The sequence below is a fragment of the Coccinella septempunctata genome, chromosome 9 (assembly GCF_907165205.1).
Source record: "Coccinella septempunctata chromosome 9, icCocSept1.1, whole genome shotgun sequence".
Lineage (NCBI taxonomy): Eukaryota > Metazoa > Arthropoda > Insecta > Coleoptera > Coccinellidae > Coccinella > Coccinella septempunctata.
The window spans coordinates 18,032,934-18,045,965 of record NC_058197.1 but is presented as its reverse complement, the minus strand read 5'-3'; the positions used below and the strand labels follow the sequence as shown (position 1 = coordinate 18,045,965).

Here is a 13,032-nt window from a genome sequence, read left to right as displayed (position 1 = left end):
TGTATTCACTTGACTGGATTGAGCAAAAGTTTGTTGCAAATTGAGCAAGATTTGCTAAATATCTTGGGAAGATGTCAAGCAAGTTCTTTCCATTTCCAAAAAATAGGCCAGAACGGACAAATTTATACATATTGAAGAAATTGCTGCTTAAAGTTCTTGAAATTTTCATCTAGTTTGGTCATTTCTGGATGATGGAACTTCCATATTTAAACTGATCGTGGTAACGAGATGAAAATCGATTGTTTCGTTCAAGTTTTTGCAGCAAATATTGAGGGATTCTTGGTGTAGCTCCTCGTCCTCCACGAAAACCGCTTCTCGAAATCCTCCCCCATCCTACAACTCCAATATTGACGAATTCATGCCAAAAGACACTCGCCAATATTGACCGAATTTTCAGGAAGATAAATAAGGGGCAGAGGGGCGCCCCTGGGCTTACCGAGTTGTTAAAATTTCATTCCCATCAAAACCACTTTCTGTAATGCATCCCCCCCCTCCCCAATTATTTCGGTGGAGGCAGCATCTGATGGAGGGGGGTTTTGGGGTTAGTTGTCTGCCCTATCGTGCTCGTATTATTTATGGGTTCCTGGAGAACTTTAACAGGATGATATGTAAAAGGGAGAATGGGAAAAGGAACACACTACCCAATATTTCAAAGTTGTTGATGCAGTGTGATCCAATGAAAACTCAACACCTTGATAACGAAATGACAGGTAAATTAATGGAAGAGTACCTACTTTCGTTATTAGTTTATTAAATGCTGGAAAAAGCACCATTTACATCCATGCAGTTTTGCAGAAAACGTTGACGTAGATCACTCAAGATTTCTGTTGTAATTTGACGGCATTCATTAATGATCCTAGTTCCCAAAACATCCAGTGACTCAGGCTGGGTAGCGTGAATCTTGGATTTCAGGTGACCCCATGGAAAAAAGTCCAGTGGAGTCAGTTCAGGTGATCTGGGTGGCCACTCAATACGTCCCCTTCTTCCAATCCAGGCGTGATGAAAGTTTTCATCTAAGAACTAACGCACCGATTGAACTAAATGAGGTGGAGCGTCATCTTGTTGGACAATGATCGTTTGATGGTCCTCTGCATTCTCCAATACTTGTGTAACTTGAGTAGGCGATCTGGATCATCCTCATTCAGTTCCTGAACCAATCGTATCTTATAAAGATGGAATTTATGTTGTTTGAGGAGTCTCATGATCGTTGTGCGTGAAACACCAGATACATCGGACAATTTCCTAGAACTAAAGGTCGGATCCATTGCTACATGACCTAAGACAGCCATGTCCCTCGCTTCGTCACTTTCATGCACCTTCTTTTTGTTTCCAACCGAACCAGTACATGATACTATACAGGTTCAGAATCTAGAATTTCCGTTTATCAAAGGAGACGGTGAAAAATCTCCAACGATTCAGCTAACAACATCCCGGGAAATCTCCTGAGAACCTCGATATCACTTTCATCTCCCCCCTGGTATAATTTCGGCTTTGGCTGCATAATTCCATTATACATATCTCGTTAGGTTATCATCCGAACTTTCTCTGAAAGATTAATTATAGTTCCTTTCTTGGAACTGCTTATCTTCAGCGACTAAGGATCGTCCTCAGCCACCCCTCTCGTCGTTAAGGCTCTGCAAGGTGTGTTTTATGCGAGATACGGTCTAATTAAATAACTGGAAGTTTGAGACGATGTCTTGGAAAAGTTGGGTGCTGATCCAATTTCGACGTCACTTTGTGCGTGATCAAATGACGTATCTGTCGCTCGCCAAAGATGTGAGGCAATAGGGGTGGGGTGAAACCGACTCGGGCCAGTTACAAAGAAAACGTTTCGTCTCGGAATGAGACATACCACAACATAGGGACTAATGAAACCTGAAATTTGATGGGAATTGTCTCAGGTGCCTTTTCCAATGAAACAAACAGTCTTTTTAAGGTTTTGAAGGCTTACTGTTTGCTTCCAAGTCCAATTGTCGTATTAATATTCAAAATACAAAGACTAGTCTGTCGAAATTCTAGGGGTTGTAGCTCAGCCATCTTGAATAGACATTTTTTGGTGAAATGACTTCTAAAGGAAGGCCTACACCCTGTATAATTGTTTTCTGCCATATCTCTTGGGATATCCCGGAGAGACTTGAACCAGGGAGGAAGATTGATGGAGTGCTCCCACAAATCTTGATACCGAAAGTTTTTCCGGAAGAATTAACATTATAACCGCCATCAGTTTCAACCAGGGTCGAAATATGTTGTTCCACCCTAACGTATTCACCCTTGTCCCACGCTCCTGCCACTCAAACTGCCAAGAAACAATGATAAATCGTTGACCGACATTTTAACATTCAGGAATTACTTTCGTTCTCCCCATTTAAACGACGCAATTCACGTTTAGGGACTGAAAACGTATAGGGTGGTGGCAAATTGTACAAAACCGGGGTGTGGGAATGAACCCAAACCCCAATTAGCATGCTTCGTTCTTTGGTCGTATAGTCTTTCATCAACGGAGGAGCGATTGGGAGAAGAGCTGGGTTTTCCCTTGAATCACGAAAGATATTTCAATCTTGAACTCCGTTTTTTAAAATGCTCCCTCAGTGATATACACAGAACTTCTTGAGCATTGAAGTTCTTGGATGTTAAAAAAAGTGTTGGGCGTCAAAAAAGACCTGGGTCCTTAAAGTTATCCTTCCTTGGGAATTAGAGTGGTCTTCAGTAGTTAAATCAGCTCTAGGTCGTTTGAATACTCCTCAGGCATTAAAGTGCTATTTTGTGACCCTCAAACGTAGGTGTTAGTCGAGCTGTTATCAAAGCACTGAACTCCTATGAAATAGGCTAGAAAAACATAAGTCTGGTGACCATGAGGTCACTCTGGAATCAAAGGTAACTAGGAGCCCAACACACTCACCAGAAACAGAGCAAGAACACCACTTACTGGTCCAGAACCTTCCTATGGTATAAAAAAACTCTGGAATCAAAGGAAACTAGGAGCCCAACACACTCACCAGAAACAGAGCAAGAACACCACTTACTGGTCCAGAACCTTCCTATGGTATAAAAAAACTCTGGAATCAAAGGAAACTAGGAGCCCAACACACTCACCAGAAACAGAGCAAGAACACCACTTACTGGTCCAGAACCTTCCTATGGTATAAAAAAACTCTGGAATCAAAGGAAACTAGGAGCCCAACACACTCACCAGAAACAGAGGAAGAACACCACTTACTGGTCCAGAACCTTCCTATGGTATAAAAAATGCACCAACAAGAAACAGTTTCTGGAGACGGAAGAAACCAAAGGAGACACATTCTGGAAGAATCTTCCAGGACTGGATCATTCCAAAAGGTTCTTTTGGGATTTTCAAACTGCAAGGTCCAAGAAGTATTTGGATCTGAGCAAGAATAAGTTAAGCCTCCTCACATACATAAGACTCTTTCCAGAGCCACTGCAGCCATGTGGGCCATGGCTCTACACGAGGGTAGTATTCCCTATTGTCACCTATACGTTTCTAGCATGGTGGACAAATACCGAAGAGGTCACCATATGCAAGCGGTTGCAGAAACTGCAAAGGCTTGCCTGTGTTGGTGTAACGAGTAGCACAGCTCCTACAGCAGCGCTTGAGGACCTACTAGATCTGCCTCCTCTACACCTACATGCGAGGAAATGCAGCTTGCTGGAAGCAAGATTAACCCTTACCGGGAATATGAGGATATTGAATCAACTGGTCTCAAACCTTCGATTTCGACCACTTTTTGAAACTTTGATCTAGCTCTGACCGTTCTTGTGCTATAAGTTTGGTAAACCGTCTGGTCAAAGAGTCATCCACATGGTTTACTGATGGACCAAAATCAGGGAGAGGCACCGGCATTGACGTATATGGACCTAAACTGGGTGTCGTCGCTGAAGCCTTTGGAAGTGAACCATCTATTTTACGGACTGAGACAGTGGCTGTTTACGTATGCGCTCAGGAGTGTCTTAAAATGAACCTCAAGGAGGTGCATATCTATATCACCACGGACAGCCAGGCTACGCTGAGGTCCCTGGAATCACACTGCCATCTCTGCTGACATGGGAGTGCTCTGATACCATGAAGCAACTGGCCAGAGGCCATAAAGTGACTCTACTATGGGTACCAGGGCATTGTGGTGTTGAAGGAAATGAAAAAGCCGATGAAGAGCATCAAGATTAACACCTGCTGAACCTAAGCCTTTCTGTGGGCTTGGAAAAGACAGTGGTTCAACACTGAGAGTTGAACAACAGAATAACCCTCTGCAGAAACATTCCTGGACTTACTCAGTCAAAGAAATCGTGATGATTTCACCGACCTACACCAGAAAAGTGCTGAAGCTGTCAAGAGCTGAGCTTCGGGTGATGGTGGGACTGCTGACAGGGCACTGTCGGTACAAATATCGCTTGAACCGTATAGGGAAGTCAGCAGATCAGATTTGTAGGCTCTGTGGATCAGAAGCAGAAACAGCTGAAGACAGGGTATGCAAGTGTTCAGAGCTGGCTGGTCTAAGAACCACTCATATGGGGAAACCGGTCCTGGATCCTAACAAGGTAACGGCCAAGGCCTCTAAGGGTGCTGTCGGTTTTATCAACACCATTGACGACCTCCTTGGGTTTTTATGAACGAGTAGAGTGGAGAACAAAAGATCTACATGGTCGCAGCCTCCTCACTAGCTAGATCCCTCGAAAATCATAAAGATGAGCAACCTCACTCAACTGTTCGACCCAAAACTTGAAGAAAAAGCTTGAAAAAGGTCACAAAACATGTTAAACCTCCAGATCTAAGCCGAGAATTCACCCTTCAACAAACCGTCGATCATTAACGTCTCCCGTAAAATTAACCCATCAATTTCCCAAGCCCTGCAGCGTCTACGATCGTTAAGTACCGGTTAATTCAAGGTATAGCATTTTCCCAATCTGAACCGATGAAATATCGAGAGAAAAGCTCAAGGGAACCAATTCTGAATGGCACCCCCCCCGACACGATGCAAATGGACCGCCTTTGTATCGGTTCGCGCCCCGGGTGGGCCAGGCGGGCGGTTCCGATGATAAATTAAAAGCCGAAACGCTGATTTCGCGAAACTCCGCCACTGTGCCACGCCGCGAAATTTATATAGGAATTGTTCAATGACGGGGAAATTCACTGTTCGACGCGGGTAATTTATATCGCTTTTTTTCTGGGAGGAAAACTCGAAATTGATACTTATTTTCCGATGGGGAAAACTGGCGAGGAAAGGGGTCGCGAGAAAGAGCGCTTGTGGAACGTTACTCCCGATCAGTCTCTTCCACGTTCGACGGCATTCGGTGTTTTTATTTATCGAAATACAGGGTGTGCGATGCTTAAATACGTTGATTAAAGGTTACTCTTTGAATTTCGTAACGTATTTCTCGAAACCTAAATTCAACCACACGTTTATTTCATGGGTATATGATACAACTCGTTACCAAAGTCCCAACAACAAAAAATAAGCAGTAAAAAACGTTACATCAACGTTGTATACCAATAAACCAATAAAAAACGTGTTTTCAATCTGCTTTAGCAACGTATATATTCAAGAAGAGGTCAGAAACATTAAATCAATGTTGAATTCAACAACCAGTCACTTTAACCACCAATAAAAAACGCGCCTTTATCCTGTATCTTCAACGTTCAATCAACGGGATGTTAAAAACGTTAAATAAACGTTCAATTGCCTGATTACCCACCAAAGTTGTCCATCAATTCCCAAGACTAAAAAACATTTTTTTAGCGTCTAAAATTCGCGTATCAACGAAGTTATTTCGACACGAATTTGCAACGTTGATTCTCCGTTGAATTTCGGTTACAAAGATGATTGCTACGTGTAACACATTTAAAATCAATATTGTTCGATGATAGATAGATAACTTATACTACTGTATGGAAATAAATGGTGTCGTTTTCAGCATTTAATTAACTAATCATTCGATGAAATTGGCCTGAGTATGTGGATGAATAGGTTCATTTCAGTTCAAAAAGGAATGATAACGTTTACTCTGAAAAAAAACTTCAAGATAAGTAATCGGCGGTAGTTTTCCGTAATTTTCTTTTTTAACTGGGCTAATATCGAAGTATTCATGCAGCAATGAAATTATATTGATTGATAAAATAGTAGATAACTTGATATAAATAGGGAACAGAAGGTTGACAAGTACAAACTCAACAATATGAATTTCAACGGCTTCTTTGGATACCTCTGCTTGGTTTTAGCAGGTAAGCATATCTATAAGTAGCTAATTATAATTATTTTTTTTATATTCGAGCAAATTTCATCAAGGTAAAGTAGCCCATAATATTTGGTTAATTTTTTGCAGCCCTGGTCCTCTTCGCTGGTCAAACAGATGGTATGTTTAATCCAATCAATTTATTTTAATGATCGAATTTTTGATAATCTCAGAAATGTTGATGGGTCTGAATTTGTCTTTGGTCAAGAAGAAATGTAGCTTAACCTTCTTGTATGTGTTTATGTTTTTCATTTCATTTTCTTGTTGTTAATAAATTGCGAATCTTTTCAGCAAATATTAAGCACCCACGGAGTGGGGGTGAGGAATTACATAAAAAAATCTTGGCATGGCTAGATAAAGAATAATGGAATAACATTGATGTTTCTGTGCTCCAACAAACATGGAATATTTATGTTTTATTTTTCTTCATACCTTTCCCAGGATATACAAAACTTTCACAATGACAATATTAAAAAAAATTGAAAATGATCATTGTTTGATTTTTTACGTGGAAATAAAAATAGAAACTTAGTATTGCCGAATTTTTCTGACACTTACACGATTTTATGAAATGGCCTATTTCGGTGCCAACTGATAGAAAAAGACTTAGGACACAAGTGCAAAAAAATAGAATATTCGTTCAAAATCTCACCAATAAAATTCGTCTGAATTATTCACAGTGGGCATCACAATCTTCTTCTTGTTCGAACCCTTCAACAATTATCGTTATAATGGGATAAAATAAAGTGACAATAATAACATTTGGTCAACATGAGTACTTTCAATAAACTGTCTCAATTTTATACATTTTTTATCCTCAATTGCACGATACAACAATTCTCAAGTGACCTGATGCAACTGATAGAGTAAACTCGAAAGTAATGAATCATTCATTGTCCAGCCATGTGTTTATGTTTTGTTTCGTTTATCTAGATCGTTGTAGTTGCAGATTATTTATGACTTTCATACGACAATTCGAAGATTCTCAATTGCTGCTCCTTCAACTATACTTAGAAATGCAAAGGTTTTATTGATTTCGATTTGTGATTCGAATTGTTGTTTGGAAAGTCAAAGTTTTATGAAACCTACTGAATTTTTGTTAATTTAATCATCAATTTGTATATTGAATCATGAAGAGACCATACTATAGGGAAATCATAAAAAGTATAAAGAAACTATACTGACGAGCTAACAAGCTTAAGGCCTTAGACTCAATATTGACAAAACAAAAATCTTGTTGAGTCCGCAAGAAAGCCTTCAAACAGATATCAGCCTGGAGGATGAAACTCTAGAACAGGTCGAGCAGTTAAAGTACTTGGGAAGCTGCATAAATACTGGGGCTAACCTGGACACGGAAATACACAACCGTATCAATTCGGCATCACAGGCATTCTGGAAGCTGAAGGACAGAGTATTTCAAAATCACGACCTCAATCCGAAGACCAAGAAAGCTATTTACAAAGCAGTGGTCCTCGCAACGCTTCTTTACGGAAGCGAAAGCTGGACGCCCTACAGGCGACACATTAAACAGCTTGAACAAACGCAACAACGTCATCTAAGACAAATAATGGACATCAGATGGATCCACAAAGTTTCAAAAGCAGAAGTCTTGCAGCGCGCGAGTTGTATAACAATAGAGATTCAAGTAACGAGGGTCCGACTCAGATGGAGCGGCCACATTCCGAGGATGCAAGACACAAGACTCCCCAAAATAGCTTTGTCAGGCGAATTCACAGAGGGAGCTCGGAAACCCGGAAGCCAGTATAAGCGGTTCAAGGATTTACTGCATCAATCCCCAAAATCAGTTAATGGCAATCATAACTGGGAACAACTAGCGTTAGACAGATCACAGTGGAGGTCTTTGATCCACTGTTATAATGAAGACTTGAGAAGGATACAGCGGCGGCCAGATCTGTAAAAATATGGTGACTATCCATGCCTGGAGTTTGGAAGGATCTGTAGGTCACAGGAGGGCACACAGTCGCAAGTAGCCCTAAGAAATTATAAGTTTGATCGCACCGATAGTTTGGTTTTTGAGTCTTTTTGTAGATTTATTCTCGGTAACGTGATACAGCAATAGATGATTGAATGAATTGACGATAACCGAGGGTGTCCACACCATGAATGTGGCCACAGAAGGTGTAGGTTTTTTTTTGAGTCTTTTTGTAGATTTATTCTCGGGAACGGGATACAGCAATGAACGAATGACTCTATAATCTTTGCTCGGGAAGAATAAAGGAAACAGAAGAGAATTGATACAAGACCTAAATTCCTCTATAATGGCCCAACATACGCAGGAATCTGAGCAGGGCGAACCATCCCATATCCCCCTCATTTACGAGAGAAACTCGGACCCAGTGAACCCTGCCGTTCCAGCCTCCTCGCAAATGAAACGCATCCCCCCAGCAATTTGTTTCCTTTATTCGTTATGGGTCCCTCACTTCCATCTTCAAAGGATCGCATTCCTAGACGCCGTTCTTTGAAGGTCGAGCAATTAAGTCCGACTTAATGACATCTTCCGCAGGTGGATCCGCGGGGGGCGGGCGCGCGCGCAGCGCCCGCATCCACCTTGACGATCTTCATAAATTATGCACCTAATGACCGGAAATGATTGTCTAGGGTTGAGCTTGCGTTTTGCCGTTCGTTTTCAGATGTAATTCCGTCCCGTTCTAATTAATTCGGGGCGTAATCAAGGGAGAAACGGGGGCGTTTGGAATTTCCGAATGTCTGAGATACTATTCCCGAATAACTAACCGGCAATGATCATGTGTACTGGAATTATGCATCTGCAACTGTCTGCGGAAGATTTTAGGGAAGAACACCCGTCTGATTCTCAGTTTTACTACCCCTCATCAGCGTGAGCTTGAGATAGAAACGTTTCTTTCTAATAACCCAATATAAATACAATAACTCGTAAAAATAGTTTAACAGTAGATTCTTGAGGTCGAAAAAAACACTTTTTTGGCATACCATTCTTTCTCATTCGGCTCTGGTACAAAAATATAGCCATTTTAAGTTTTCGTAATGAGCTGTGCCACCCCTGGTTTAAGTTTGTGGATATTTTAGTTCAAAGAAGAATGATAACGGTTATTTCTAAAAAAATCTAAACATTTTTGTAGCGTCTAGAATTCGCAACGTTATTTCTCCGTTGAATTTCGGTTACAAAATCTAGAATCAACGTCAGGTGGTAACGTGGACTAAATCGATGTTGTGATGATCGTACGTTTAATCAACGGGATATTAGAAAAGTTACATAAACGTTCAATTGCCTGTTAACCCACCAAAGTTGTTCATCTATTCCCAATTGATGAAGTGAACTCGTTACTAAAGTCCCAACAACAAGAGAATGAGAAGTAAAAAACGTTACATCAACGTTGTATACCAATAAACAAATAAAATACATGTTTTCAACCTTCTTTCCCGACGTATATATTCAAGAAGAGGTCAGAAACATTAAATCAATGTTGAATTCAACAACACGTCACTTCAACCACCAATAAAAAACGTGTATCTTCAACGTTTAATCAACAGGATGTTAGAAACGTTAAATAAACGTTCAATTGCCTGTTCACTAATCAAAGTTGTTCATCTATTCCCAATAGATGTAGTGAGATCCCTGAAAGTACCTGACAAGACTAAAAAACAGTTTTGTAGCGTCTAGAATTCGCGTCTCAACAAAGTTATTTCGACACGAATAGGCAACGTTATTTCTCCGTTGAATTTTGGTTACAAAATCTAGAATCAATGTGAGGCGGTAACGTGGACTAAATGGATGTAGTAATACAGCAATGAAATTATAGTATATTGTTCGATGAAATGGGTAGATAACTTATACAACTGCATGGAAATAAATGGTGCCGTTTCTAGCATTTAATAAACTAATCATTCGATGAAATTGGCCTAAGTATGTGGATGAATAGGTTAATTTCAGTTCAAAAAAGAATGATAACGTTTACTTATAAAAAAAACCTCCAGGATATGTAATCTTCAGTCGTTTTCCGTAATTTTCTTTTTAAACTGGGTTAATACGATGCATTAATGCAGCAACGAAATTATATTGATAGATAAAATGGATAGATAACTTGATATAAATAGGAAACAGAAGGTTGACGAGTACTAACTCAACAATATGAATTTCAACGGCTTCTTTGTATACTTTTGTGTGGTTATGACTGGTAAGCATATTCTAGTGAGATTTTTTAAGCGTTAACATGTTTTTTCGCAGTTTTGGTCCTCTTCGCCGGTCAGTCTGAAGGTATGTCTGATTGATTGATTGATTTATTCAACAAACCGACGAATTCTTAATAATCTGAAAAATGTAGATGCACCCAAATTTGTTTTTGGTCAAGATAAAATGTAATGTCGATGTACATGATGAAAAGAGTGAGAAATTTTGAGCAATCTTGCTTTTATTCCTCTTGAAATATGTCTTATCTTTTATTTTTTGTTTGTTAATTGATTGCGAATATTTTCAGCTATTTATCCAGGATACCACAAGACAGATGAGTGAATCAAACAAACACAAGAAACCGTAATTTTTGCATCGATCTGCAATGAAATAAAAAATTCTGCAATATGTATTTTCTTTTTTTTTCCTCTGTCATTTATGCTGAATACGTGAATAATATCCATACAATAATATTAAGCTTTCTGTACCCAAACATGCAAAACGTATTTATTTCTTTTAAACTTTTCACTGCAGTATAAAAACCAGAATAAAGAAAAAAAATAGTCGAATAGTAACGCTATCAGAAGTTGCAAGAAGCATGAAAATAATGGAAAATTAGTATGAAAGATTTTGAAAATTTTGTTCATACATTCATTAGATAGCGTCCAACTCAAGGGTTGAATTTTTGGTATTTTTATGGTACGTAATGGTCATAATGAGGAAACAGGAAGACGTTGGTGATATCTTGTGTTCGAAAAAGATTCATCAAATAAACTAAAAACTATATTCCGAAATTCATTTCATTCGATAAAACAGTTTGTGAGATAGAAGTAAAAATAACACTTTTTTATGGTTTTTCAACAGCCTGTATCTTTCAAACCGAGCCGATTAAAAAAAAATGATTCAGGTAAAAAGTGATTCTTTTGACCTCAAGAATCTACTGTTGCAGTATTTGTATGAGTTTAAGACTCACCCTGTATATTCCATTACCAACCAAAACCTCCTGAATAATTCCACTTCAGAGAGAAGTTCACAACTGTCCCGAAACCCATTTTACGTTTTTCGAACCCAGAAACGTAAATAACCGAAGAAACAGAAATAATTCCAAGATTACAAATGGATAGAGGTACATCAAGTGAACAGAGGCATAATCCCAGCAACCCCAAAACTTTCCCCATATTATTTCTTCGTCCAAAAATACCCATTTTCTCTCATCCCGATGCAAATCGGCCATTTGTAAAACGCTTAAGGCCAAGGATTAAATAACAAATTGCGCTTTAGCCGACTAGATTAGTAAAAACATTCGGGGAGATACAGAAGGTTTAAATTCCTGCGGAGAAATTGCGCCTTAGGGCGAGCTTGAACGCGACATTTTTTTTATGTTGGTTTGCGAGCTTGTAATATAACGTTTGGACGTTTACACTTACCGTTTAAGGGCCGTGCAGTTTCCATGCCAAATGAGATCTGAAAAAACGAACGTTTCCATTAAACATGAGCATTTCAATGTAAGTGATTATTGAATTAATATGTATCTGTGAAATTTGAAAAATTGGGTACTTTGGCTGATTGCAACTCTGCTTGAAAGATCCACAGATGTGTAGTGTCACAGATTTAGCTAGATACTCTGAAGGTTATTTTGTTTTTCCATGGTTGACACAGCTCATTGTGAAAACTTAGAATGGCTTTATCTTTTTATCAGGATCGAATCGGATAAAATGGTATGGCAAAAAAGTGTTTTTTTTGACCTCAAGAATTTTTACTCTTGAAATATTTGTCTACAGAATAATTAATGTACAACATTTTCAAAATTTTTCATACTAATTTTTCATTATTTTCATGTTTTCTTGCAACTTACTATTCGACTATTTTTATTCTTTATTCTCGTTTTCATGTTGCTACAAAGTTTTCTAATTTATTTCACTAGTTGTTTGAGGCCTTACTGTATCAAGGGACTCTTCATGTTTTTTCTTACATTGGATATGAATCAATATGTATATGCATTGAAGACGACAGAAACATTTGAATAGTTTTATTGGATTACATGGTTTGGTTGGCCATATTGCGGCCAAAAAATTTTAAAAGGCCTCGATCCAAACCTGTAAAAAATTCTCAGTAAATTTGGAAACGTAATAAATAAACTATATAGTAGAGAAACTGAAGAGGCAAGAGTAACATGAAATGGAAAACAAGATACGAATCGAAAATTTCGATTTTTTTTTTATTTCGAATATACGAAATACTGTTTTGTCATATTATTATACATCAGAATTCCAGGGAGAAGTTTAAAGGAAATGAATACGTTTTGCATGTTTGGTTATAGAAAGCTTAATATTATTGTGTGGATATTATTCACGTCATCAGCATTAATGACAGAGGAAAAAAAAAGAAAATACATATTGCAGAATTTTTTATTTCATTTCAGATCGATGAAATAATTACGATTTCTTGCTTTTGTGTCGTTTTCTGAAGAGTGCTCCCGGAGAAATAGCTGAAAATATTCGCAATTGATTAACAAAAAAAAAAATTAGATGAGACATATTTCCAGAGAAATTAAAGCAAGATTGCTCAAAATTTTTCACTTTTTTCATCATGCACATCGACCAAAAACAAATTTGGGTGCA

At 38.6% G+C, this 13,032-nt stretch overlaps 1 protein-coding gene and 1 long non-coding RNA gene across 4 annotated transcripts in view; one reads left to right on the top strand and one right to left on the bottom strand.

The window, feature by feature from the left end:
* The window catches only part of LOC123320360 (TWiK family of potassium channels protein 7-like), a 183,588-nt gene that overhangs the window by 29,530 nt on the left and 141,026 nt on the right, over nucleotides 1-13,032 (bottom strand). For all 3 annotated transcript variants that reach the window (XM_044907658.1, XM_044907657.1, XM_044907659.1), the window contains one exon: nucleotides 11,839-11,875. The gene's annotated coding sequence lies outside the window, so the exon portion shown is untranslated. The remainder of the gene's footprint in view (nucleotides 1-11,838; nucleotides 11,876-13,032) is intronic.
* On the top strand, nucleotides 10,294-10,819 carry LOC123320363. Its single transcript, XR_006538751.1, has 3 exons — nucleotides 10,294-10,418; nucleotides 10,469-10,498; nucleotides 10,719-10,819. It is a non-coding gene; the product is annotated as an uncharacterized LOC123320363 (long non-coding RNA).